Genomic DNA, 25461 nt, shown 5'->3' with positions numbered 1-25461 from the left:
TGCAGTCGTTCTCAAACAGATGCGATTGTAGAAGGTGAATGATAAAATGTACCAAGTAAGAAGAAGAGATCTTCCCATTCATTTTATCTCATGGACCGTCTACGGTGCGATTCGTCTTCAAACGATTAATATGTATTCTATTTTATCTCGTCTGGATAATGTATTCAATTTTCTTTACAACTGAGTTACATTAAAACTTTTGAATACACTCTCACTGCGTATTCAAAAATATCCATAGATCTATCTATCGACGATATACCATATAATTCTAGCGTCGTTACGATGAATCATAGATGAGTCAACGTACATATATATTACATAAAATGATTAGTTTCTTTCTGAAAAAATAAAAAAAAGAAAAAAGAATTCGATATTGCCAAGATCGAGAACAATAGACTGTTTTATAGTTGACAAGAGAAAGGAGTGAGAAAAGAAGAGACAAAGTAGCGTTAAGGGTCGTGATACGTCGAAAAAGAGAAGGTGTAATAAATTCAGAAAGCGACCCGTGGAGGAAAGTTATCCACTTCGTAACAAAATAAACGCGGCCTCTTCGGATAAGGGAATCGTAAAAAAGAGATATCTTTTCTCAGTAGTCAGTCCCTCTTTCTCTTTTTTCCCGTTTCTCTATCTACTTCCATCCGGGCTCACTCGTGTCACCTGACCCTTCTAGTTTACCACGCTCCACATCTCTTGCCTCCTCTCTGCCTCTCTCTCTCTCTCTCTCTCTTTCTCTCTCTTTCTCTCTCTCCTTCGTTTCCTTGGCGATATCTACCCACGCTTCTCCCAGGTTCTCTTCGTGTAACGTTTTGGTTGCTGCACAAGCGCCGACCGCATCTTCCTTCAAGCTTTTCATCTTCCACTTCGAGGGCCATGTTCAAAATAGTAAGCCTTTCTAACCGATTCCGTTGCAATTTCCCGTTCCAAATACGGCAACCAGCACTCTTGGACATAATACAAAGATTAATTTTAGGGATGCGCTTACCTTTTAATCGAATCGAAGTGGATTGCTTATCTTACTCGTGGTATATCTTTTCTTTAAATATATATATATATATACACATACATACATACATATATTTAGATTAATATACATATACATATATCTTTAAATACATATATATATATTATATATTTATTATATATTCAATATATATATTTTATTCAGTAGCAAGAGAAAACAGAAGAAAAGAAAAAAACTAGAAACGAAGCTTGATTTATGAAGCACGAAGAAGATAAGATATAGTGCGATTTACTTCTCCCGTTTTTAATTCCAATCGCATCGCAGTAGTACGAGTCAGCGATTTTTCTTATCGATCACTACTTTCCTTCTCGTCTGAGAGAATGGCAAAGCTTTACCAAGAATCGTATTCTTCGAGCAAACGAGACGTACTTTAACAGAACGAAGAACTTTCTTTTTCTTTTTTCCTCCCTCCAATCATTTTTCTTTTCTCAGAACATTACACGAATTACCCTTTTTGAAGGGTAAACGAAGAAGAAGGGATGGCATCGATTGCGAGATGATATGCCCTTATCAAGAAACTTCTCCGACCGAAGTATTAATCGGCTATGAATATAATATCTCTTCGGTGGCGTCAATTCGCTTATTGTACTTGTTTTTCATAGAGTCAATGTATAAAGCCGAGTAAAAGCTGCAACAGGAAAAAAAATAAGATAGAGAGAAAAAGAGTTAAACAGAGAGAGAGAGAGAGAGAGAGAAGAGAGCACGAGCAATATGAGGACAAATTTACCATGAAACTTCGTCGTTGGTATTTTCACCGATAAATTGAATTAAAGTTGGCCACCTGAGCTCTCGCAAACTTTCCAACCTAGTCTGATGGTCGTCATGTTGTCGTGACAGTTCGACTACGTCCTCCGAATTTTTCCGTTCAGCAAATCCCTTCTAAGTGGTCTACTATTTTTTCTTTTTTTTTTTCTTTTTACGATATTCTTTTTATTCTTGAAATATTTCAAATGGAATTCTCAAAAAATATGCAAGGAAGATTTCATTCGGCAGACTAGTTTGTTAGTCGTCCAGAATAAATCGAACACGTTCGTTCTCTTTTTCTTTTTCATTCTTTTCCCTTTTTTTTTTTTCTTTTTTCTTGTCTTTTTCCTTCGAAATCTAATTGATTCAAGACGAATAACAAATTGATAATCTTCTCGGACTTTAGTGTGATTTATAACAAGTTTGATTAATGAATCGATCGAGATCAAATCTTGTTGAACAAGAAAGGATGATAAAAACGTCGACATTCTCCTCAATTCTTTTTCTCGAGAAATCGAGCAAGGATGATATTAATTAAAGGCCGCCGAGTTCTCTGATACGATTTAGATTGTGTGCTTTTCTTATAGCCGAGAGTCTTCCGAAAAAGTCAAACGAAAGTAAAATAAGAAAGTGAAAAAAAGGAAGATGAGAAAATTAGAAGGAAAAAAGATTATACGGGCTCGGCCCTCGTTAAGTCGTAAAATGTACTATTTGCAGAACCAGCTGATGCTGGTAAGAGAGCGAGTTTTCTTCTCTTCTATCTCTTTGTATGCTTCTCTACTCTGTTTCTCTCTCTCTCTCTCTCTCTCTCTACTCTTTTCTTTCTCCAGTTTCCACTGTGCTACTACTTTCCTTTCTCCATCTCGTTGCACAATGTCCATAGATCAAATTTCTTCTTCGATATAGACGATACGAGGTATAAGATATCCGTTATACTCCGAGCACAGAAAAGGACATCTGACAAATAACAAGGATAAAATATAGAACAAAGACGATGAGTAGTTGCGTTGGTTCTTCGTGTCATGGACAAAGATTGTGGTAAGTCCTTCGAGTGTCCCGAAGGACTCCGTTCTACAACATCCTCCAACATCTTTTACGATTATCTTTTGTTGGACCATACGTTTCTCTCATTCTTCGAAGAGCCGATCGTTTTTCTTCACCGACCTCGATGGAGTTCAACGAAATGGTCAGACTCTTTCTGTTTCTTCGGCAACTTCGTAAAAATATAGATGGTACAAATTTTGAAACGAGTTGTTTTGCCGATCCCGCAAAATACGTGCCCGAGAAAAATTCGTCGACTCCGAGTTGAAATTTTTATCCGTAGAGATCTCGAGAAAATATTCTCTATTGCTCCAGAGAGGAAAATCGAACGATAAGTTTATCTCGCGTTTTCTTTCCCTTACCTTCACATATATATATATATATATATATATATATATATATATATTATGTATTTATATATATATATATAAATATGTATGTATTTATAAGTCCATTTCCGCCCGTAAAAGCTGCAACACGTATGTATGAACGCATTGTTTGATAAAATTCTTTTAAAAGTATACAATGCAAAAAATTAATCACAACTAGAGGGTAAAAGAAAGGGAGAGGGGAGAAAAGGGAGGGGAGTGATCCTAGTGGGTGCATCACCCAGTATATGGCCGATGTGCGAATTCGGTCTCGATAGTCCGCAATGCGGAATTCCTCGTCCGAACGTGCACGCGCGGGAGGACTTAGGGAAAGTCCTTCGTAAACTCGTGCGGTGATTTCAAAAGAGACTAGAGTTTTATATGGGAAAGACCCTACGCCGTTCTACCATCTCGAGTAAATAAACGTAAAACTTTACCTTGGACCTTAGACCAATCTTCAAACATCTTTTAGCGTTATAAACGATATTTTGACGAGCGGAGAAATTATCGCGCTACTTTCTTCTTCCTTCCTCAAACTTTCTTTTTTTTTTTTCTTCATTTTCCTCTCGCGAGATAAGACGAGAAATTTAATTTCCCCTTTTCCTTTTTCTTTTTTTCTTTTTTTTAATTTTTGCTTCGACGACACGTTTTGAATGTTCAACGAAACAAGTTAGTCAGATTAAGTGTTATATATATATATATATATGTATGTATAAGTTGTTAAAAAAATTGTACAAAACTTAAGAAACACGTAGTTATTAAATTAAAAAGATGTTTAATCAACAGAGATCAAACAATGATAGATCTTTTACGAGTTTTACTTAAACTTAAATTAAAAATATTGTAAGCTTTTCAGAGTTCTGTAATCTTTTCTTCTTTTCTATTTGTTACACTTCGCGTATCCCGAAGTAGTTAGCACAATAACGATATTAATTCATCGACAAAGCGTTTTAATATTGTGCCTTTGCTTTATATTTGCGACGAGTAGGGTGGTTAGTTCGAACAGTCTCGAAATCCTAAGGATCTCGAGGAAATGCTGGTTGACAAATACCGAGTACTCTTGAATGCAGGGTCTATTAACAAACGCGCCTTCTCTGTTTGCACGTGGCTTTCGTCATTCGGTCGATTACCTAGTTGTAGAAACCGTAGTTACACTTTGACAACTTGCATCGCACCCATAACGACCCACTTTACAGGCGCCACCAGTATTTCCATTAAGGTTTCATTAAAATCCTCTCAGTATTCTTGAACCAATCTTTTTTCAATTCCTATCCTCGTAAGCTGAAGGAGTCCTCTGATTGATAACGAAAACTACTTACTTACCTTACCATGAATACTAATTTTCAAGGAGTTTCTTACGTATTCTAAAAATACACGAAGAATATGAAAGAAAATTCACAAGAGAGAAAGACCTTTCCTTCTTTCGAATATTTCTTATTTTTATTTGTTATTTCCATCGTAGAAGATCTCGAGGATAATGTATGGAATTATCCGCGTCTGAAATAATCTCAAGTTTAAACGATCTCTCGACGAGATGTCCACAACGTCCACACATAAAGTATGGAGAACGTCATTAAGTAACGATTTGTCTTCTGTTAACGATGCGTCATCGTAGACGAGCTTGTCGCACGACCAGACAGACGACTCGTTGAAAAGCATACCTGTCACCGTTGCAGTCTCATTAACCGACAATTCCACAAGGAGGGCAAACCTTCTCTCCTACGATCTTTTCATCAGCCACTTCATTACACCGAACGATCTCTCAAAGAATGGCGACAATCCCATTACCCGTGCCGCGACCTGTTTAACGTGGTTCAATCTTCGCCGGAACAGCTGATTCACTATCGTTATCTCACTTCTTCTTCTTCTTGTCGCAAATCTTTCTTATTTTTCCTTTTAAACGCGAATCTAGGTGAAAATCCAAGATGTCGAATAAACACAGGATGTTCTTGAACATTGGATATAATAATTAATCAATAATTGGGGAAATAAACAAAGTCAGTAAAATGCACCTATTATAATCGAACGAAGTTTGCAAAAAATAGATGACCAATATTTGTGCATCGTATCTACCATCAATAATTTTTTATTTGTCACGGATCCAACCAATTAACTAATTAACTTATAGAAGAAACTAATATGATATGATTCGATTGTTTCGAAATCGAAGCTCCTGTGTTCCGTAAACTATCTCAATAAGTCGTGAGCTTGGTAGAGGCCATGCCGACGATTCTACGAATTTATACGAGAGCAATTAATCGCTGATGGAAGACGGGGAGCGCGATGCAAAGAGACGAGGAGGATAGGTTCGATGTCGGTGTCGGAGGGATGCGGGCCAACATTCCAGAGAAGCTCGAACTGCAGTACGGCCAAGCCGGTAGAGCCAATCGGTAGGAGTTGCTTGGATGCTAGCCAACTCTCGTATACTGTCTGCAGGCGCATATCTCGAGCTCCGAACGAACAGAGAATGGCGAGATAGAGGAGCGGATAGATAAAGGAAAAACGTTTGCGAGTGATAGAGAAAGAGAGATCTCTCTCTCATATCGTAGTATTCGAAGAAGTAAAGTAGAAATAGACAGAGCACACAGATTTTACTGCTTACTTTCGACAATGAAAAAAAGAAAAAAAAAAGAAAACGTCGTTGATCTTCGTCAAACTGACATCTTATTCGAGATTTCAAGTTAAGATTCTTGATATTCCTAACTTAGCATCTCTCTCCCTCTCTTTTTTTTTTCTCTCCCTTTCTTTCGAATTACACGCATGTCCTGCTTGAACCGATTCCGTGTCAGTGGCAATGCCACACGCGAGAAAACATCTGCCAAATCCATCCCTTGTCCTTGTCTCTGTCGTGAAAGAAAGAAAAGACAGAGAAAGAAAGAAAGAGAGAGAGAATATTCTTCTCTTTAAATTTCCTCCATCTTCTTGGACTGCTGTGAGATTGGATTTTTATACCGCGACGTTGGATGCCTCCAGGGCGAAGGATTTGTTCGCGATACGTGGTATTGTAGCGAACGTACTCCTAGCCACGCCTAGACTATCCTCTTTCGCTGTTAGTAGGCACTATCCAACGGATATCCAGCTAGCCTCAGGCTTACAACTTTCTACATTATCTCACGTTTATCTCAAACCGCGTGTTACTACGGTTTTCGGAATAGTCACTTTTCTCTCTCTCTCTCTCTCTCTCTCTCTTTCTCTTTTGCCGGTCATCGAACGCTCTATGCGTTAGCAACTCCTACTCAGCTATCATCGAGCAAAGACAGTCTTTTTTCTCATGATAATCTGTCCCTCTCCATTTAACTGCAACGTAGCAGCTTCAGGCGATATCTCGTTTCGAGAATCTCTCTCTCTCTCTCTCTCTCCCTCTCTCTCTCTCTCTTTCTTTTTATTTCTCTCTTTATTCTTTCTTTCGTGTGCAAGCTCGTCCTAGGACGAGAGAAAAAGTCTGAGAACGACGGGATAGGTAAAGCGTAAAAGAGGGAAAGATAGAGAAAGATATAGAAGGAAGGGTAGAAAAATCGTCCTCTCTCTCTCTCTCTCTCTCTCTCTCTTTCTCTTTTTCTTTCTCTCTCTTTCTCTCTTTCTCTCTTCGTTCTCTCTTTTCTTCGATAGAGAGTCGTCAGATTTCTATGGTCGGCTTCGAACCGATGCTCGCGCCATCCTCCACCGATCCTTTTGTCTTTCCTTACGAGCTGACACATCCCTTTCTCCGTTGGCTTCCGATTGCGAGGAACAACGTATAAGAGTAACAATAACGCCGGGATATTGTAAAAAAGAAAAAGAAAAAGATATGGAAAGGTATCTGCGATACCTTACGAACGGTCTCTGAATTATTTCAATGTTCGCGATCTGTCAGAAGCAAAAACAAAAATGAAAAAAAAAAGAATAGAACCAAGAAGAATAAATAGTTGAGCAAATACCGGAAATACATACTTAACCCTTTAAATACTTATACCCTATCGGATTTCATGGCAAGGTCATGCCCGATAAATTTCGTTCTATCGAATTTGACGCTTTTCTAAAGGATTTAATTTGCGGTTGTGAACTCGAAGTCCCTCTTCGAACTCGTACTTCTCTACCTATCTGTCTGTCTACCTACATACCTATCTATCTATCTACCTATCTATCTACCTACCTACCTACCTAACATATTCCTATCCTATGATATTCCCGATTTAAAAACAATGCGTGCATTTGGCCGCACCGTTACTCGCAAATAATACGAATCGTGCCTGTTTTGGAAAGCTTCACTCGCGCGTGATAAGCACCACGAACGCGCATATTCTAGGCACGTTTGGATTTACTCGCATCGCCGTACGATCGATCGCCTAATAACATTGCATTCGTTCGTCGTCATACCTATCACGATCCGTTTCCTCTTTTTCTATGGGGGGAAAAAACGAATGGAGGAATGGAGAGGAAAAGGATAGAAGAGAGAGAGAGAGAGAGAGAAAGTCTTGAAATTTTCTTCAGATCTTCTTGCATCCTCTTGGCGCTGCTTCTTTCAAGTAAGCGAAAAAAAATGTTCCTGTAGGATGTGAAAGAGGAACAAGACGGCGCACGTGAGTGCAATGAAAAGCTCCGATGAATCGAGAATGAACGTTCTTTGGCAAGATATCCAAAAAATGCGACGGATGGTTGGAGTGGCATGCTCTCTTCCTCTCTCTCCCTCTCTCTTCTTGTCGCTCCTTGGAAAGAGGACATACAATCTCGGCGTTTTCCTTTCAGCCAAGTCGAAAGCACAATGCGTTCATTTGCGCGTATCGAAGCTTCACTCTTTCTAACCGCGGAAGTCGGCATGCTTTCTCGATGAGAGACGAGAAAAAATGAGATAGAAATAACATAAGAAGAGAGAGAGGAAAAGAGAAAGAAACGAGAGATTTCGAGAATTCTCGTCGATGATATTGCAATGATCTGTTTATCACTTTCCCTAACTCACTCTTATGAATCGACCAATTGCACGAGAATATTCGTATCTCATCGGAAGCAACTAAGCCGAAAGCTGATTCGCGACAACGACGTGGAAATGTGGCACGACAATGAGAGCAGTCGTGTAGCTCTTCGCGCCCATATATAGCCATATACGATCGAATCGCGTTTGGAAGAGAGATATCCAATCTAGCGCGCCGTAAGCCGTATCCGTGCTTACTCCGATAAAGGTGATTCAATTCACTGATCTATCTCTAAGCTTGACCTGTCATCGACCTTGTATCACTGTCGCTAGTGATTCAGCAATCAGAGAGCCACGACTTTTCGATTGAAAAATCAAATATCATTGACTTCTCTCTCTCTCTCTCTCTCTCTCTCTCTCTCTTTCGTTGTCTGTTTCTCTTTTATCCTTTTTTTTTATATTCCATTCTGTTAAACTTTTCGTTCTCGATGGGTCAGAGATTAGAGGAAATAATAGATAGATATATTTAGAGCCGTTCGTCAGAATCTTTTGCCGGTCGAACGCTCATCCGATCGAATGGAAATCGTATAGGAAACTGGGACACTGAATTTAGTGGAAATCCTTTGATGAGTCACGATTGTTAGAATTCTTTTCCTATTCGGCGCTTTTGTATGTGAAGACTAGAGTTAAATCAAATCATGAAATCACCGGCAAATGATAGGATCAAAATCGTCGAGTTGTTCGATAAAATCGAGCGAATTCGAATTGTCCAGAGGAAATATTTCTCATCTCGTGCGTGAGATACGTGAGAAAGCACGAAATCAAGTAGCTTCACTTAGGATGAATTCTATCGATGCATAGCCATGAAGCTGACCATATAAGAGGATTAACGGTGCATTGATGTAATACTCGATCGATAGATGAGTGAATCTTCCTTATAAAGGAAAGTTCAAGGACGTGGAAAAATTTCGTCGTAAGATTCAACACGTAGAAGAGACAGGAAGTAAATAGATCTTTTAACGATTTAAAATTCGATTCTGAAGGGAACACCTCCGTAACAAATTTTTATTACACACTGCTTCGAACGAATAAATCTATCTATAAATCGATATCAAAGGAATCGCTTACGAGCAGATACGTTTGACGTGTTCGTCCGAGATATTGTTATTTTCCTAATGTTACCGGAATGTTTACGTGACACTTGTTCCACAACTAAAATATCGCTGGTATTCATCGAGCATCGAGAACGTTCCTCTCCAATGAAATCGATTTGTGAGAATGCTTTGCTTTTTTAGAGAATTCGAAGAGAGTACACTCGTAAAAGGACAATAAGTGTGCAGTAGAAATGTTCGCGGTGGACGTGGATAGAACGGTTGTCGAGTGTTCTGCTAGCAAACAAAAAAGACAAAGAGAGAGAAAGAGAGAGAGAAAGAAATAGCCAGAAAAGTGGGGATAGTAGGAGAAACGAAAGAGAACAGTCGATAGCGCCATAACTCTTATCGATCTCTACGCGAAGTACGAAGTACTTTCACGTTTGCCAGCACTTCTATTACCCATGAAATCCAGATAGCTCTAGTTTATCGTTTCGCGAGTTCCTTTGTACGAAAGGAGTAAACTTAAAACTATAGAATCGGTTGGGCAAGAAGGGAGAAAGAAAAAGTCTTTGGCTTTAATGCTCTAATCCCTTTTGAGGTAAAGTAAATATATAACGAGCATTGATTTTGCTTCGGTATATTACCTCCGAGTAAATCGATATAGAACTTATAATGACCACGTTAAAATTTTATAAGAATATGCATCTTTTCTTTGCCGTCGTTCCGATCTATCTCTTTTTCTTTTTCTTATTCGTCGAGGTTAGTACTCGACACTTTAGTTGAATATCTCACGTGCAAACAAACAAACGATACAGCTGACGGTTCTCTTAGATACTTCTGTCAGACGTAAAATCGTAACAAGAGTCTTTCGTATTCGTTTCATCGTACGTATAAGTCGTTGTGATTCCAAATGCCTTTCCTAAATTTGTAAATATGATCCCAAGAGAGACAACGCGTTTGCACGTTCAAACTCTTTGTCAGCTAGAAATAAATAGACGAAGAAGACAGGTTTGCGATACATGCGAGCGAACGGAAGTGAATGAGGGAACTGGGTCGTGTCTCTGAAAGAGCAAATAAGCTTAAACTCATGGGAACTGTACGTGCGTTTTGTAACACACATACGAGACATCACCTTCACGTCGATACCGAAACGAAAAATGTTCGATCTTGGCTCGTCGACGAAATTTTCCCCTAAATTAAACTTCATGTTATGCAAATATGATCTCTTTTTCCTTTCCTTCTACTTCCCCCATCTTTATCTCCACCCACACCCCGCCATCCCCGTTAAAAATTGTCTTGTCGCTTACGAGTCAATGATTCTCAAATCGAAGAGGATAGACGCGTATCGAAAGTTAAAATAAACGTCTCGACTTTATTCCTTCTTTTTACAGCACGTACCCGACATATCTCTTGAACTCCTCACCTTCTATCGCCTCCGACCCTTTACCTATCTAACGTTCTCTAACGTCAACGTGGAGAAGGTAAAGTCGTTTTCTTTGCAGTTATCGGCCCACACGAGCTAGGAAATTTATACGTAGGCATTATCTTATATATATACACACACACACATATATATACATATTGCTACACGTATACGTCTATATACACACGCTCGTTTCGTGCCTGTAGAAAACTTAGTCGAGTGTGTCAATGTTTAAACTTTATTTCATATTCATGTAAAGCCTCTTTCGATGGAAGAGACAAAGATATGCGTTCATCGTGACATCCTCTAAAATGTTTGCGTTTCTTACATAATCCGACGGTTAGCTCGTTGTGTAACATATTAAACGTCTGTTCTAATTAATCGGAAAGGATAAGTAGCACTGGAATGTGGTTATACAAGCTTAATCGAAGACAAGAACTTTCAAGCTCGCAATTTCTCCCTCTCATGAAGTTCTCATCAGGTTTGATACCTTTGGGTAGAAGATAGTACGGATAATACTCGTCATACGTTTCGTGACTCTCTAACTACGTCGAATTCGTAGATTAGCCGAGAAGCCTGCTTCTCCCTTAGGAACGTCATACTCTTAATTACCAACCCACTCGCAAAGCTCGATGTCATTTTCGACTTATCAACGACGCGTTCCCCAACTCATCGGTGGTACCACTTTCGTGAAACCTTAATAAGTTCATAAGAGTTCATTTTACGCTCGCAGTCTGAGGAAACATCGAAAATTATCTCAAATACTACTTATACAACTTTCGTAAGAATAAAGTGGATTCTTTCAAGAGATAAGTACTCTCTATTGAACAAGAACTCGCCAAGATAATTTTCCCCCGGTCGATATCCTATTTTCTACGTTGTTACATCACTCTCAAAAGTCATTTCCTTTAGAACTTGGTTTATTATCAAACGAGTTCGAGCTCTTACAAGTCAGGAAGTCATTATACCTTATTTACGAGCCCGAGAACAATTCGCGAAAGTCGAAACTAGATGGCGACTACTCGTTTCTCTCTCCCTTGCTTCCTCTTTTAAACCCATACACAGACTCGGACGTACATACCTGTATTTGAGTTACTCATAGATGTGGGATTTCATTTTAATTAGGTCAACACCATAACGCTCGTTATAGTTTATCGTCCGTTTCACTCATTGCTTTGTCGAAGTTATTAATTACGTCGCAGTACATCGACAATTGTTTTCGAAAACTAAATTCACTTTTCGAAAACTAGATTCACAAACGATATTACTTAAAATACCAGATACTACGCTACGAACGAATACGACGAAATTACACTGCGTGTCAGTACGCTATTGTAATATGAATTCTTTTAATTCCGGAACATAATAAGGATCTGACGAATTAAAAGAAGAGTTTTAATTTAACCGAGGATTTTTATTATTTTTACACCGATATAACGCATCTCGTGAAATGTAACATCATTTTTCATCGTGTAGGTAATAATGCTGAGCCACAACTCTTCGTCGGCATTTTGACCCTTGAAACTTGTCTCATATGATCCACACTTTATCCAGGATAGTAATAAAAGCGGTTACTCAAAGCCGTGTTCTCAATTCTCGACGTTACTAGGTGAGATTGATCCACCTTCTATGGGATTCATTACTTTCATCGTGTATAACTTCTTCAACGAACTTTTTCATCTATACAAACATAGTCCCACAGTCCTCACCAGAGTCTCTGACGAATCCTCCTTGTTCCTCATTTTCGCTGTTAATATTTTTATGACAACAGAATGTAGTAGCGTTTCGCTAATTATCATCTTAAACATAATCGTCCACTGTTTTTGTCTGTTCGTAATAACCTTAATACAGTCAGCTCTTTTCTTTTGGGTCCTCTCATTTCAGTACCTTAGTGAATTCGTTTATTAGATTTTTTCTTTTTTTTTTTTTCATTAGCAGGGCAACAAAACGAACGTAAAAAACAGCAAGATCTCTCCTTTTTCTCTATTTCCCTTTCTCTCTCTCCATCTCTCTGTCTCTCTATCTTTCTCTCTTTTTCATTCTTTCTCTCGTACTTTGGCACTCGCAAATTCTTAGAGAGTTTGTTCTTTTCGTTTCTCTTTCTTTTTCTTATTCTTCTTCTTCCCGTTCGTTCAATGCATCACCGTATCTCATCATTATTCTAGGTCGCGAATTTAAAATCCAAACGAAGGATTCTGCATATATATACGTACATACATATGCCATATAATGTGTTTGCGTTGTGCGTTGAAGCGTCTACCCTTGCGAATTTACGGTGAGAACAAAAGCCGTAGGCGAATGCTGCATTACTCGGTGACATGAGTGAAAAAGAGAGAGACAAACAGAGAGAGAGTGAGAGAGAGAGAGAGAGAGAAAGATGGAATGTGAGATTGAACTACATTCGTACGAAATAGAACTATTAAAGTACGTGTCTAAACTTTTATACATAATACATTTTGTAAATCCTTGGTGACACGAGAATCATTAGGAACATAAAAGGATCGTAACGTGTTAAAACTATTCCCAATGAGGATATAACCAAGACATTTGTAATTACGTAAAGAAAAGAGATAGATGGAGAAATTTGTAACATCGGTATAGTAAGAGCAATATCGTCGTAAAATTACTTGGCACCTTTCGTGACTCGATTCGCGGTCGTTAGCGAGCAAATTACAGACGATTTGCATAACGAAAGTAATTATCACGGTGATGATCAATGTTGATAGATAGTCAGTCTTTACCACGAAGTTTAAACTTTCCTTCTTATTTCTCTTTCTCTCTCTCTCTCTCTCTCTCTCTCTCTTTCTCTCTCTCTCTCTCTCTCTCTCTTTCTCTCTTTCTCAATTTCTCGTTCGAACGAATAAATTCGTTTCTTGCTAACCCGATGCCTCCACTTTAGCGAACACTTGGAGGTCGTAGAAAATCAATTTTACAGACCACCCAGTATGAACTTCTCATTTTCTTTTCGTTATTGAATTTAATGAATTCGAGACACGGTTATCGATAGCACACGATCTCGATCGACGGCTAAATGTACTGGGGAAATATAAATCTTTCCACAGGAGCTATCCATCGTATAAGATAGGATAAGATTAACGAATCAAGCACGAGATTGATAATAACTCCTGAATGAACAATGGCTCTATGCCGAGGAAAAAAAAAAGAAAGAGGAACGAACGAGTTTTTACGACCGAATGGATTATTCAATTTTTAATATGGCGAAATTTTTTTGTCAAATTTATTTATCCTCCGCGTTATAAAATACCTATGCATTTAGAATGAAATATTCAAATATTAATTCATTATTTTATTTCGTGGCTTTGCAGAAATATTTGGAAAGTTTGCAAATATTTAACAGAAAGAGCATTTAGTTTAATGCAATATCGATGTACGTCAGTGCGAGCCTCAGAAATTTAAAGGGATGCACAGAGTCGTGAATGCGGAAAACTTAAGCTTCAAGAATGGGAGGTTTTAGTCGACTCGCTTTATCATTAATTTATGAAAAAGGTGGTCAAGGAGACTCGAGAAGCAATGGCACGTACATTCACGCTCGTCCAAGATAAATCCTTTTCGAAGAAGATTATCTACTTTCTTTCGATTCGATAGCTTTCGAATGAATTACTGAAAAGAAACGTGTCATACGAGGTATGGATTTAAAAAAGGAATCTGTCTAAATTCTAAGAAAGAATCTAATACCTCATAAATGTAAATCACGCAGAAAAGTTCATGGAAAGGCTGAATGAGTGAGACAACGGGGACGAAATTCGCAATTCCATTTCGAACGAAATTTTTAACGACGTGAATTATTAAACTCGGAAGTACAAAGTATCCCTGGAAAAGATAATGAAGTTTTCTCTTTGACGAACGTAAAGACAGGAAAAAGAGAGAAAGAGAGAGAGAGAGAGAGAAATAAAAAAAAAGAAAAAAAAAGAAGAAACGGTGGATCTCGTTAAAAGGAAAGAGAGCAAAAGTCAGATAGAGATAGAGATAGAAATAGAGACGGATGCAGGGGTTGCATTTTCAAAAGTGGCACAAGGATTCGAAGAGGAGGAGCAAGAAGAGCTTCCTGGAAAATCGAAGCGCGTAGAAAGTCGAGAGAGTGGAAGCCGAATCAAAAGTTTAGAGGTTTACGCCGGGAGGGAAAGGAAGACAGGTAGCGATGCTCGATAAATAGAAGAGGAGAGAGAAAAGGGAAAGAGTTTTTGGGAACAACTAACGCTTCGGCGCGCATTTCCTGGCACCAAGCCGAAAGGCTCGTACCGCAAGTACAGACTATCCCCTTTTCGTCCCTGACATTCTCTTCCAACTATCCTTCAGCACGCTGCTTCTCTACTGCTGCTGCTGTTTCTCCTTCTCGAACGCTTACCACCCCCTTCCCTCTTCGTCTCCTTGATGCTTTTAACGGATTAATCTTACGGTTGAATTTTATATCTGTCTCCGTCCGAGGAGAAAAGTTCCGCGCTAACCTAAATTATTTCATCCGTCTCGACGCGGCCCACTTTCCTTACCGACAACGCGTTTCGACATCAATTATCAATCTATCAGGAACTTGAGATAAGTGGTCCGAAAATTTCACAGAAAGAGGGAAAAAGAAAGAGAAATGGAGAACGAACCCATTAAACCTACCGATTACTTCTCACCCAGATATAATTATTTTTTTTTTCACTCAATGAACCTTATAAATTTGCCCTTCGAATCTTCGAAAGGAAAAACATTAAAAGATCGGTCGAATCGTTAACGTACTCTTCGGATACCCTATCTATTCTGTTTTCGACTATAAATTATCTTTAACTTCGAGCTCGCTAATCCCGTTTACCACAGACACAACTGCAACGTACGTTGATCAACTTTCGAAGTGGGCTCTTCTCAGCAGTCTCCGTTATTCCGTAAGCTTCGTTCAACTTCGATGAGCACAGGATATGAAGCTAGTCAACGAAAGTTTCTTCTCTCGGATACATGAAAATCGAGGCGACGAAACTTTCCGTGTCGTGCTTCTTTTATCGTTTAAGAACTTCGACGTTCTTTCTGGATCGATCGTTAATCTTAATGAAAACGATAAGTGTAAAACGGAAAGAAAGAAAAAAGATATAGAAAAGGAACAAGTTTTCTTCTTTCTTCTTCCTTTTCTTTTCTTTTCTTTTCTTTTCTTTTCTTTTCGTTTCTTTTTTCTCCCTCTCTCCCCCTTCTCTCTCTCTCTCTTTCTCTTTAAGAGCATCGACCGCAATTGCGTACGATACGTTTGATCGTTCGATAAAAAAGAAAATAGACTGTGAATGATAGAGTAACGAGAAGGCTTTGCAAGGGACCGCGTAAAACTAATAGAAAGACAGAAATCATATTGGCAATGTATAGAAGTTGGTCTTTGTTAAATCTTGCAGGCAAGAGCAGCCAGCATGGCTGACCTATTTCATCATCGCACGACACAATATCAGTACGTAACCTACGAATCCACGAATCATACGATTCCGATTTGGTTGCGCAAGTTCAAAAGTACCAATTAAATATTTTACGTCGGATTCCTCGGTATCTCAGAGATGCGGAAACACGGTTTTAAAATCCCTCGGAGATGTTGGAGACGTACTCCTCTCGAGGCTTTCTCATTTTCTTTTCTTCAAAGCTTCCGCTTGATGCGAAAAGTCAAAGGAAAGGAAACGAAAACATCGACAACTCTTGCTATGTATCTACGTGAATAAAACGAAGGAAAACACCTGCCCCGTGGAATAAAATATAACCTTTCGAAGCGTGAAGCGAGGAACGTTACTGGCCACACGCCAGGAAGCTTCCTCGTTCGAAAGTTCGGATTTGTGGGTTCACCCGTCTAGTTTAGTAAGCTGTACTGCAATTAAAAGTTTTACGATCGGATGACAAATTCGTGTGGAAGTCGATGCCACGCCTATCGATAATTGCTTATTGTTTCGAAAATCGAGGACTGTCGTGTCCGAAAGCTCGTCAATATCATTCTCGATAATGTACTTACATGTATACATACTTCTACGTACGTTCTAATTAAGTTTTTTATTTTCTTCCTTTTTTTCTTTACTTCTCTTTTATTCCCCTTTCCCCCTCCCGACCGTCCCCTTCTTCTCCTCCTTTCTCTTGATCTCGCGATCTCGTTTTCCTAAGTAGAACAAACATCGCTAACTCTTAGTCGAACGAACGAACGTACAAGAGTAGAAAAGTCTAGGACTGCGGAAAAATTTGACACAGATTTTCGCAACCCATTTTTCTAACTCCGTCGTCGTCCTCGTCGTCGTCGTCGTCGTCGTCGTCGTCGTCGGCGTCGTTGTCGACGTTATGTCCGCTTTGAAAAGAGTCGTATGCTTTAAGTCGTACGTAAATCGTGACACGAGGAGGACGACGGAACAGCTTACTGCGAAGTTCGCAAAGCTTCGGGCCAGCCAGTGACCCAATTCGCTTTTCCAGTGAACCGTCATGGCGGTGATCGAGTTATTGTAAGTAAAACCTTGACACCGAGGTCCGACGTGGAAGCAAATTTCCCGTCTAGCAGGCGTGACATTACACGAAGGCAATATTCGCTTTTCGTGAGAGTCAGCAGCGTTAGCGGAAAGAGAAATATATTGGTACATCTTGTTCAAAAGCGTAAGAAAATAGAAAGGGGAATAAGAGAGACAGGAGAAGAAAAAGATAGATAGAAAATGAAGGTTTCTAGCTGCGAGTTTTTACAACTATCTCTCATAGTAGCGAGAAATTACGCACGACACGGAATAAGAGGAGAGGAAGAGAAAGAGAGAGAGAGAGTACGACACGTTGCTTCATATTACGGCTGAAACGCTCATCAGAGATGGAAAGTAAAGCGGTCTTTCGGCTTTATCCGGGCGTGCAGTTAATTTACGACCCTTCCTTTTCCTCTGGAACGACGTTGCACCCCGAGAAGGTATGAGAGAGAGAGAGAGAGGGAGAGAGAGAGAGAGAAAGAGAGAGAGAAAGGAGAAAGAGAGAGAGAGAGAGAGAGAGAAGGGTTTACGTTTTTGCAAATAAGATCAAGCCTGAGAAGTTAAGCAGCGGAGCGCAAAGTGCTGTAATTTCAGACTTTTAGTGACGCTTCGTTAGTTCGCGCTGGAACTGTTGAAAAAAAAGAAGAGAAAATAAATAAATAAATAAATAAATAACCGAGAAAGATCCAGATTATGTTCGCTTCTATACAGCACTTTTTTCTCGTATTTTATTACGCATCATCATGTATGACGATTTCAAACGACGTACATATCCAAATATGAAAAATCGTTATCCCCTCCAGCTCTTCGTTCGACCGTGAAAAATATACGATCATACTTCTCACAGTTTAAACGAATGACCATCGTAAATTGTCGACGAATTTTCTGCTAGCGAAACGTATTTCTATCTCTGATATAGCAACGATAAATACTCATTAAGCTGTCATTCTTTCTATCAGCACGAGGATGGATAATTATCGTTTTTAACGTCGACAATGTAAAGGAGTCAAAGGAGTGCTGTGAACATCGTTAAAAAGAGATCGTAACGACTTTAATTACATAACGATTATCGATAATACCTTTCGGAAAGAATACATTCGAAATGATTTTTATCTACTGACAATAAGAATAAAAATCGAACATGATTTTCAACGTAACGTGTATTATCATTTCGTTAAGTAATACGAATCTCTTTTGCGATGCGTTTAGTTCTGCACGAATTCACGCGTGTTCGTGCTTTCTATGTACGTATGTATATACATTGGTATTATGTGTACACAACACATGGTTGCGCGCGCGCGCATACTTGTAGAAACAACGAGTAAATGCGCCGACGTGGCTTGGTGTGCAGCGACGAACGTAATCTATCCCAGTAGTGCAATTCGTCACCTGCTCTGTCAGCGAATCACGACGGTCTAATGCCTTGCTAACTGTTTTCACGTAAAATGTTTCGTGCTTAATGTTCGTACTCGTTGATCGTTCAGGACAGTAGGCATGTACGTAAGAGGAGTTTCGTGTATTTGCCACGAACTCGTTTCTTTTTACGACTCGGTGAAGAACACGACAAGAGTAACACAGCTACCTTCGTAAAGCTCTCGCTTCCTCATTTCTACACTCTCGCCTAATAAATTTTCTGTTAAAATGGTTTAACGAATCGTGCTTGCTTATCTCTCTCTCTCTCTCTCTCTTTCTATGTCCCTTCCTCTTTTTTACTTTTTCTATGTAGTAAATAGCAAACGTGTTGATCTCGCTCGCACGTATGTAAGTACACAAAATATTCTATCAATTAAATACGGCTGTCACACATCAATAGGAGGTGAAAAATGTCTGGTACATATTTCATTCGGAGCAACGCGGACCTCTAGTTTCGCATTTCGAAGTACCCGCACCGACACTGTTCAAAGAGTGAATGGACAAACAAATGTCCCGTTTGATTAATACGCGAAAGTATTTCACATCGACGACGCGATATATCAACTTCCTAACTACCATTATTATAATGTTTCATAATTGGTCATGCAGAAAAGAGAGAAAGAGAAAGAGAGAGAGAGATAAATTCAACTATTCTCGTTCCATTCATTTAATCTTTGTCCCAGAAACATGAAACGAGCAGAGAAAGCAAGTTTTCAGATAAAACCGCATTATGTTATCAACATACAAGATTCTAGACGAAGCATTAAATCTCTCGTAAGTCAAGACTTTGTATAATGTTACTTTGGCAAGTTCTTAGGCCATGTGGTTTGTTATCGTCGTCTTAACACTGTATATTCGATATTTGAATAACCTTAATAATACATTTCCAATGGCATGATCGCCTTCAAAGGATTCTTCAAAGGAATTCTATGGATATTCCACAAAGGTATTCGCAATCTTATTAAAGTATTATGCGATATTCCTTTCGATCACATTAACCATTTCGACTGGCTCTTGTACCATTCCATTTCGTAACGACATACCTACGTTTAATTAGGTGATCTCCATTCGTTCGAAGAGAACTCCCTTATTATACGAATATTTGAACACAGATCGACCGTAATATCACGAACAGGCGTTACATTGATGTTGGTCGAAACGAATGTCATTAAACACTTATATCTATGTACGTGCGAATTTGTGTGAATATAAATGCGGCATCGAAAGTGGCCATTATATTTTACGAGTCTTGCTACCATAGGAATAGCTAGCTTCTCCTCGTCTTGTCTTTGGAAAATCTATACCCAGTGATCTTTTTACATAACATTGATGTAAAAGTCAATTACCATAATGTCCTTTATGATTTTCACGAACACGTGGATCCGTGAGCCTCACTTAAATGCGTATCTTTTTATCTCTTTTTAGAGAGTCATTACAATCGGAAATAGCATCGTAGTACTTTGATAACAAATCTTTCTATAACTTCAGATATTCTATGAATGGTTAATGCCAAAGACATGCTCCGTTTATTCGACGTAGATTTCATCGAAGTATGCAGAAAATGGATCGTAAAGTAATCTTAAAGAAATTAAAGGGCAAGAACTGGCTTCCAACCGTGCTGCTTCTTCGTGAAAATAAAAATCTTTCGCAGAACTTCCCATCCTTTTCCTCAATCCGACGATTTCCGTGTCGAATAGAACGAATTCCAGACTTGGAATCGAACGCTTTTGCAAATGACTTCGCTCCGTTCGTAAAATCAAATGCGTTCAATCGATTTCTCTTCAACGATACGTAATTTTCGATAATTTCTCATTATTCGAATTGATTTCAAATGAACTTCACTATTATCCGACGGTGGAAATATTAAATACAATAATAATATTTAATTCGTATGATTAAAATTACCTAAATACGACAGTTCGATGTAAGCCTGTTGTTATTTGTAAGAGCGTATGTATACATTGTATGTACTTGCCTTTATGTTCACATATATAATTATATATATATATATCACATATATAGTTAGGTACATAAATACGCAGCATGCACGTTCATACATTCATCCAATGAAATTAGACCAAGCAATATATAAGTTGTAGTAGTCGTCGAATGAAAGCAAAGCGAATACGCAACGGGACTGCAGTTTTAATTACACCAATTTTAATTGCACTTATCCTATATAGTATTCATTCTATCACCGTAATTCATTCAATAATTTTTAATTGACGATAAAAAGTATCTTGTCCGTTCATCCGTACAAGTTATTAAAATTTGATCGTTCATTTTAGAATCGCTCTTTATACCCATTTCAACTTTTGTCCTTAATACTTTGATTACCGGCTGACTTTTCATGGATGGTTCATGTTATTGCATTCGTTATAAACGCATATGAGTTTTTAATATTTATAATATTAATAAAATAATTAGCATAATATACATCGTAAATTAATCAATGATTATAATATACATTATAAATTAATCGAAGAATATTTCATCTTTTAACGGAGATCGAACAAACTTCTTGAGGATAAATATTTCATATAGTAATAAATGATCCTTGACAGAAAGGATTACTAACGATATCCATGTTAAATATCCCTATTCGGAACATTATAAACTGTTATTTTATATTATATGAAAGGATTATGCGACTCAGAGTTATGTGTTAGCGTATATCAATAGAAACCAATAAGTAGAATTATGAAAACACAATTGATAATTTGAAGATAATAGCAATACGCTTCCTTATGAGTCGTAAACGACACACGCCGTGTAGCTCGTTGATGGTCTCACGATATGAAAATTGCACTATATAATTATGCATCAACTGATAATATTCGCAAGCATTTAATGATCATATTTCGTTGTACATAAAGTAACAACGACGGCTTGAATGGAAATAACGGTATTCATTGTGTTAAAATACTGATCGATTAAACGAAACGATCATTTCGAAATTCATTATGATGTTTTAACAAACGACTTTCGATCATTAACATTTATCGATTATTATTTTATTTTAACGATCGTACAGGTCGACTTGATAAGATCAATTAAACCTCCTTTGAACGGTTTCACACGGTTTTGCGATTGCATGTTCTGAGTTAATATCGGTAGTGGATGATCGGTAAATATCGGTTATTGGAGTAATGTCCAGCGCAAAACTAATATTTGCGCTCGCCCTCACATACGAGCGCATTACCTCGTAGAGTTTCACTGAAGGTATGTTGTAGCGTTCGCTTTTATACCAAACGCTATTTTGCACGATGTTGCCTGAAAGCGGTAGAGTATGCGCCTCGTCCAGGATAGGTAAACTCCGTGAGACAATGAATTTTATGTCGCTAGAGAAGTTTATTTGACGTATGATTTACCGGCGTTTACGGTGGAACGTTTAATGTCGACTATGGGAAAAATAGCAGGAAAATCCTGGCGTTATAAACGGAAGAATCGGTGGCTTAAAGTTTTTCGTTAAATGGATCATTATTTTGCACTGTCTCTTCGAATGCTTGTATTCATAATTTCTTTCAGTTTATCCCTCTCTTTATTTTTTTTTTCTTTTTTTTATCTTTTTTTCTTTTTCTTTCTTTTTGTCATTAAAGCGCTTAACGTTTATCGACGGCCAACAGATCTCCATGGACGTACATAGCTTGGACACGGACAAACTGCCACTCGTCGTTGAACAAAAGCGGCCGGCCTCTAAGTCGAGAAAATTCGCAATTTTTTTTCCATTGTTCTAAATTCCTCGTAGCATAGACTCTCACTTTCTCTCTCTCTCTCTCTCTTTGTCTATCTGTTCACCTCGCTTTCTTTCTCGCTTTCGCTATGCCATTGCCTTGGGGATGGGGCACTCGGTAACAAACAGTGTGAAATCTACCTCTTCGCTCGGAAAAATTTACTCGACAAAGCTCTAGCCGCAAAGGATTCATTTCCATTTCGCTAGACGAAATGCCTTTTCTTTTATCCCTTTCGAAAGAATTTTTCCTTATCGTTCATATTCTCGATCTAACAGAGAAAGAACGCTCAATAGTAACACTTATTTGGCATTTTATCTATCGAGAATATTATTTTAAATTCATATCCGTGAGAAGAGGTCACTTAATCGTGCACGTGTACGATTCTCGATGTACTCGTCGATTCTATATCAAACGAACATTCAACAAAGAGAAAATTGCTCGCGTCTCGACAATAAAATTTTGCCAACCGTGTTTGCCCCTGTAAATGGAGATGTATACGCGTGAATACGAATGAGATCGCTTTGACAAATTGCATGCACGAAGAACAAAGCTTGCCGATTCATAAAGCCAATCGCGAGTGGTTCAAACGTAGAAAGAGAAAATAAAAATTATTGAAGTAGAAGTTGGTGATATTAAATAGGGAAAGAATTTCATTGACAGGCGATTTATTTCAACCCCCTAAGGATTCTTTCGTTAGTAGCGCCACCAAAGTCAATGCAAGTTTTTCGCGCGTCAAAGCGCCATCGGACGACGGAGAAGGTAAACTCTGGAAGCGTTTGGCGCAACGACAAGGGAGAAATCGATGTCCCGAGGGAAAGCTACCCTCTTCCAACTATCGTTGTTCGCTTCTAACGTTGACTTACCGACGTAACATCATTCATGATACAAGCAAATAGATATTCCCGACTATGTTTCTCCTCCATTCGCAAGCGAGCGTGGGTATCTCAAGAAGAGAATGATTTTAAAATTGTGCAGAAACGTTGTTACGTTGTCGGAGATAATTTATTGAGTTTAAAATAGTTTACTCTTTGTTGCCATAGAGAAAATATTTTTATCTCATTCCCATGCAACTTCAAATTTAATTTTATCTAATTATTTGCGAACCTTTGTTTTCCTGAAACGAAAGGGTGAAATTTTTGTACCGGCAGCGTGAAAGGATGTAAAACAAGAAAAAAAGAGACGAAGTCTCTGTGATACATACTTTCCTGCGATATGCCTTGCCACCCTTGCATATTTCATGCTCCGTCGAGTCTTAAAAAAGAATGTAAATTCGCGAGAAGTAGCGGATCCTTCTACCGACGATTGCTCCCGGGTAGATAGATATATATATACCTGCATACACGAACTCACTACAAACTTGTTCTCGTGGTCACGAAGAGATCTCCTTACAGGCGCAATGTCCTTTACTAGGGGTCTTTTCGTTCCTGCATTCTCTTATCAGACTGGTACTTTGCTCCCTGGTGGGATCGTTTTACAGCTTGCCTTGCGAATTTGCGTTATTTCGTAAGGCGATCTCTCTCTCTCTCTCTCTCTCTCTCTCTCTCTTCGTCTTTTTCTCTTCCTTCAAAGAATTGCTGCGTATACGAATATTGCGAATGAAATTCGAACGAGATACTAGCTGTACTTTTGTTCTCTCAATTTAAATACATTTATAATCTCATCTTCTCGTCGAAAGATTGAAGAGTAAAAGGACCCTGTCGTCAACCCCTCGAACCACAGTTTCTCTCAATAGTTTATTCGAAACTCGTTATCGAGCTACTCAAGAATTCTCAACGGAGTATTTTCGTCTTCTCGAAATTTCTCCGAACTCGAACTTCTCAGTCTTCTAATAGATTCACCCTTTGGGACGCACGAAAGTTACCAATTACGAATTTGGAATATCGCTTACGTGTCCATTTCATCTTCATCCTAATTATACGAAATATTCACACATACACACATACACACACACACACATATATCTTGATTTACACGCAGTGTAAAAAGGATACTTCTAATGTAGAGCAAGGCTGACCCGAAGTACATATCAGCTTCGAAGTGCTTCGTCAAGTCGATGGAAATTCATTACTCTTCAGCTTCGTGTTAACCCCTTATTGCTTGATGGCTTAAAGGGATCGTACGCTTTTCCCAGCCACCGTCGATCGTCGATCAGGAGGAGTGTCTCGCCCTCGTGTTTCTTGTTAAAACCTCGTTGACCAGCTGTTCTAAATGATTCCATTAAATATTGAAATAAAAATGAATGTTCTCGTAGATATTTCATTTATCTTGATGAAAGTTGAGATAAATTATTTTAAAATATTCTACTCTTGTTAAAAATGTAATTTTATACTCTTTATGCGATTCTAAATTAAAGTAGCATGGATTTAAATTAATTCTTTTGAAGAGTCGTCGAAATATACAGCTGATGTACTTTTCACTGATAAACTATGCGATCGAACCACTGTTCATAGGTATGTATTACAAAGTACACAAAGTACACAAGTACGTTCCATTTGTTACTGCATACAAAGGTACTTTAACAGACCTCAACACGATGCTCTTTAGTATCGTAAAGAGATCCAAGGAGTCACGTGTCAAATCTCCGAATGTGTCGACTTTGTGTGTATAACGATCGATGGTGTACCGAGCTCTTTATAAAGGTACTAAAGTCGAATGCACATACATATATACATAGATATAATTCTCGAAATAGCTTGAATTGAATTAAAGTCAATTTAAAATTATTACCTTTGAATCGCGACGTGTTTCGAGCACACGCTTCTAACCGGATAGAAATTAAAGCCGACAGAGAATTTGTCTCTGGTAAAATAGAAGAGGATATTAACATTATATATATAGATAGATAGATAGATAAATGGATAGATAGATATACATGCTTCTTAAAGGAGAATTGTTGCATTTTATTCGAAAACAAATTTCTCATAATAAATTGTATCCCTTACTTAACGATTAATTTCTCTTTCTATCGAATATTCAAAAAGAAAAAAATTCAAAAAAAGAAAAAAGAAAAGAATAGGAAAGGGATAAAAAGTAAAAGCAAGCGTAAGAACATATCTTCGGCGAGCATAAAATATAATAGAAATCACCTTCTTCTTTCATGGATTTATTCCTGAAGGATATTAATCTAGCTCTCGTTTCAAGGCGCATTTAATCTCTGTCAATATCAGCAAATATCTAAGAAAATAAGAACGCCCGAAGATCTTCTCCTGCTTGAAACGATTTTCTTATCGGATCTTCTTGCTTCGAAGGAAGATTTTTGTTTTCACGGAAGTTGTAAAAA

At 38.3% G+C, this 25461-nt stretch overlaps 1 protein-coding gene and 2 long non-coding RNA genes across 10 annotated transcripts in view; 1 reads left to right on the top strand and 2 right to left on the bottom strand.

The window, feature by feature from the left end:
* Positions 1 to 25461, top strand: part of LOC127062028 (peripheral plasma membrane protein CASK) — a 71052-nt gene that overhangs the window by 17178 nt on the left and 28413 nt on the right. The gene's annotated exons all lie outside the window — the stretch shown is intronic.
* Positions 602 to 1538, bottom strand: LOC127062054 (uncharacterized). The gene is made up of 2 exons (XR_007781054.1): positions 1391 to 1538; positions 602 to 941 (listed from the first exon to the last, which is right to left on the bottom strand). It is a non-coding gene; the product is annotated as an uncharacterized LOC127062054 (long non-coding RNA).
* Positions 22521 to 23720, bottom strand: LOC127062052 (uncharacterized). The gene is made up of 3 exons (XR_007781051.1): positions 23383 to 23720; positions 23045 to 23295; positions 22521 to 22659 (listed from the first exon to the last, which is right to left on the bottom strand). It is a non-coding gene; the product is annotated as an uncharacterized LOC127062052 (long non-coding RNA).

This window comes from Vespula vulgaris, chromosome 2 (genome assembly GCF_905475345.1).
Source record: "Vespula vulgaris chromosome 2, iyVesVulg1.1, whole genome shotgun sequence".
Lineage (NCBI taxonomy): Eukaryota > Metazoa > Arthropoda > Insecta > Hymenoptera > Vespidae > Vespula > Vespula vulgaris.
Note: the sequence above shows the minus strand (reverse complement) of the source record. Positions and strands in the feature narration are given on the sequence as shown.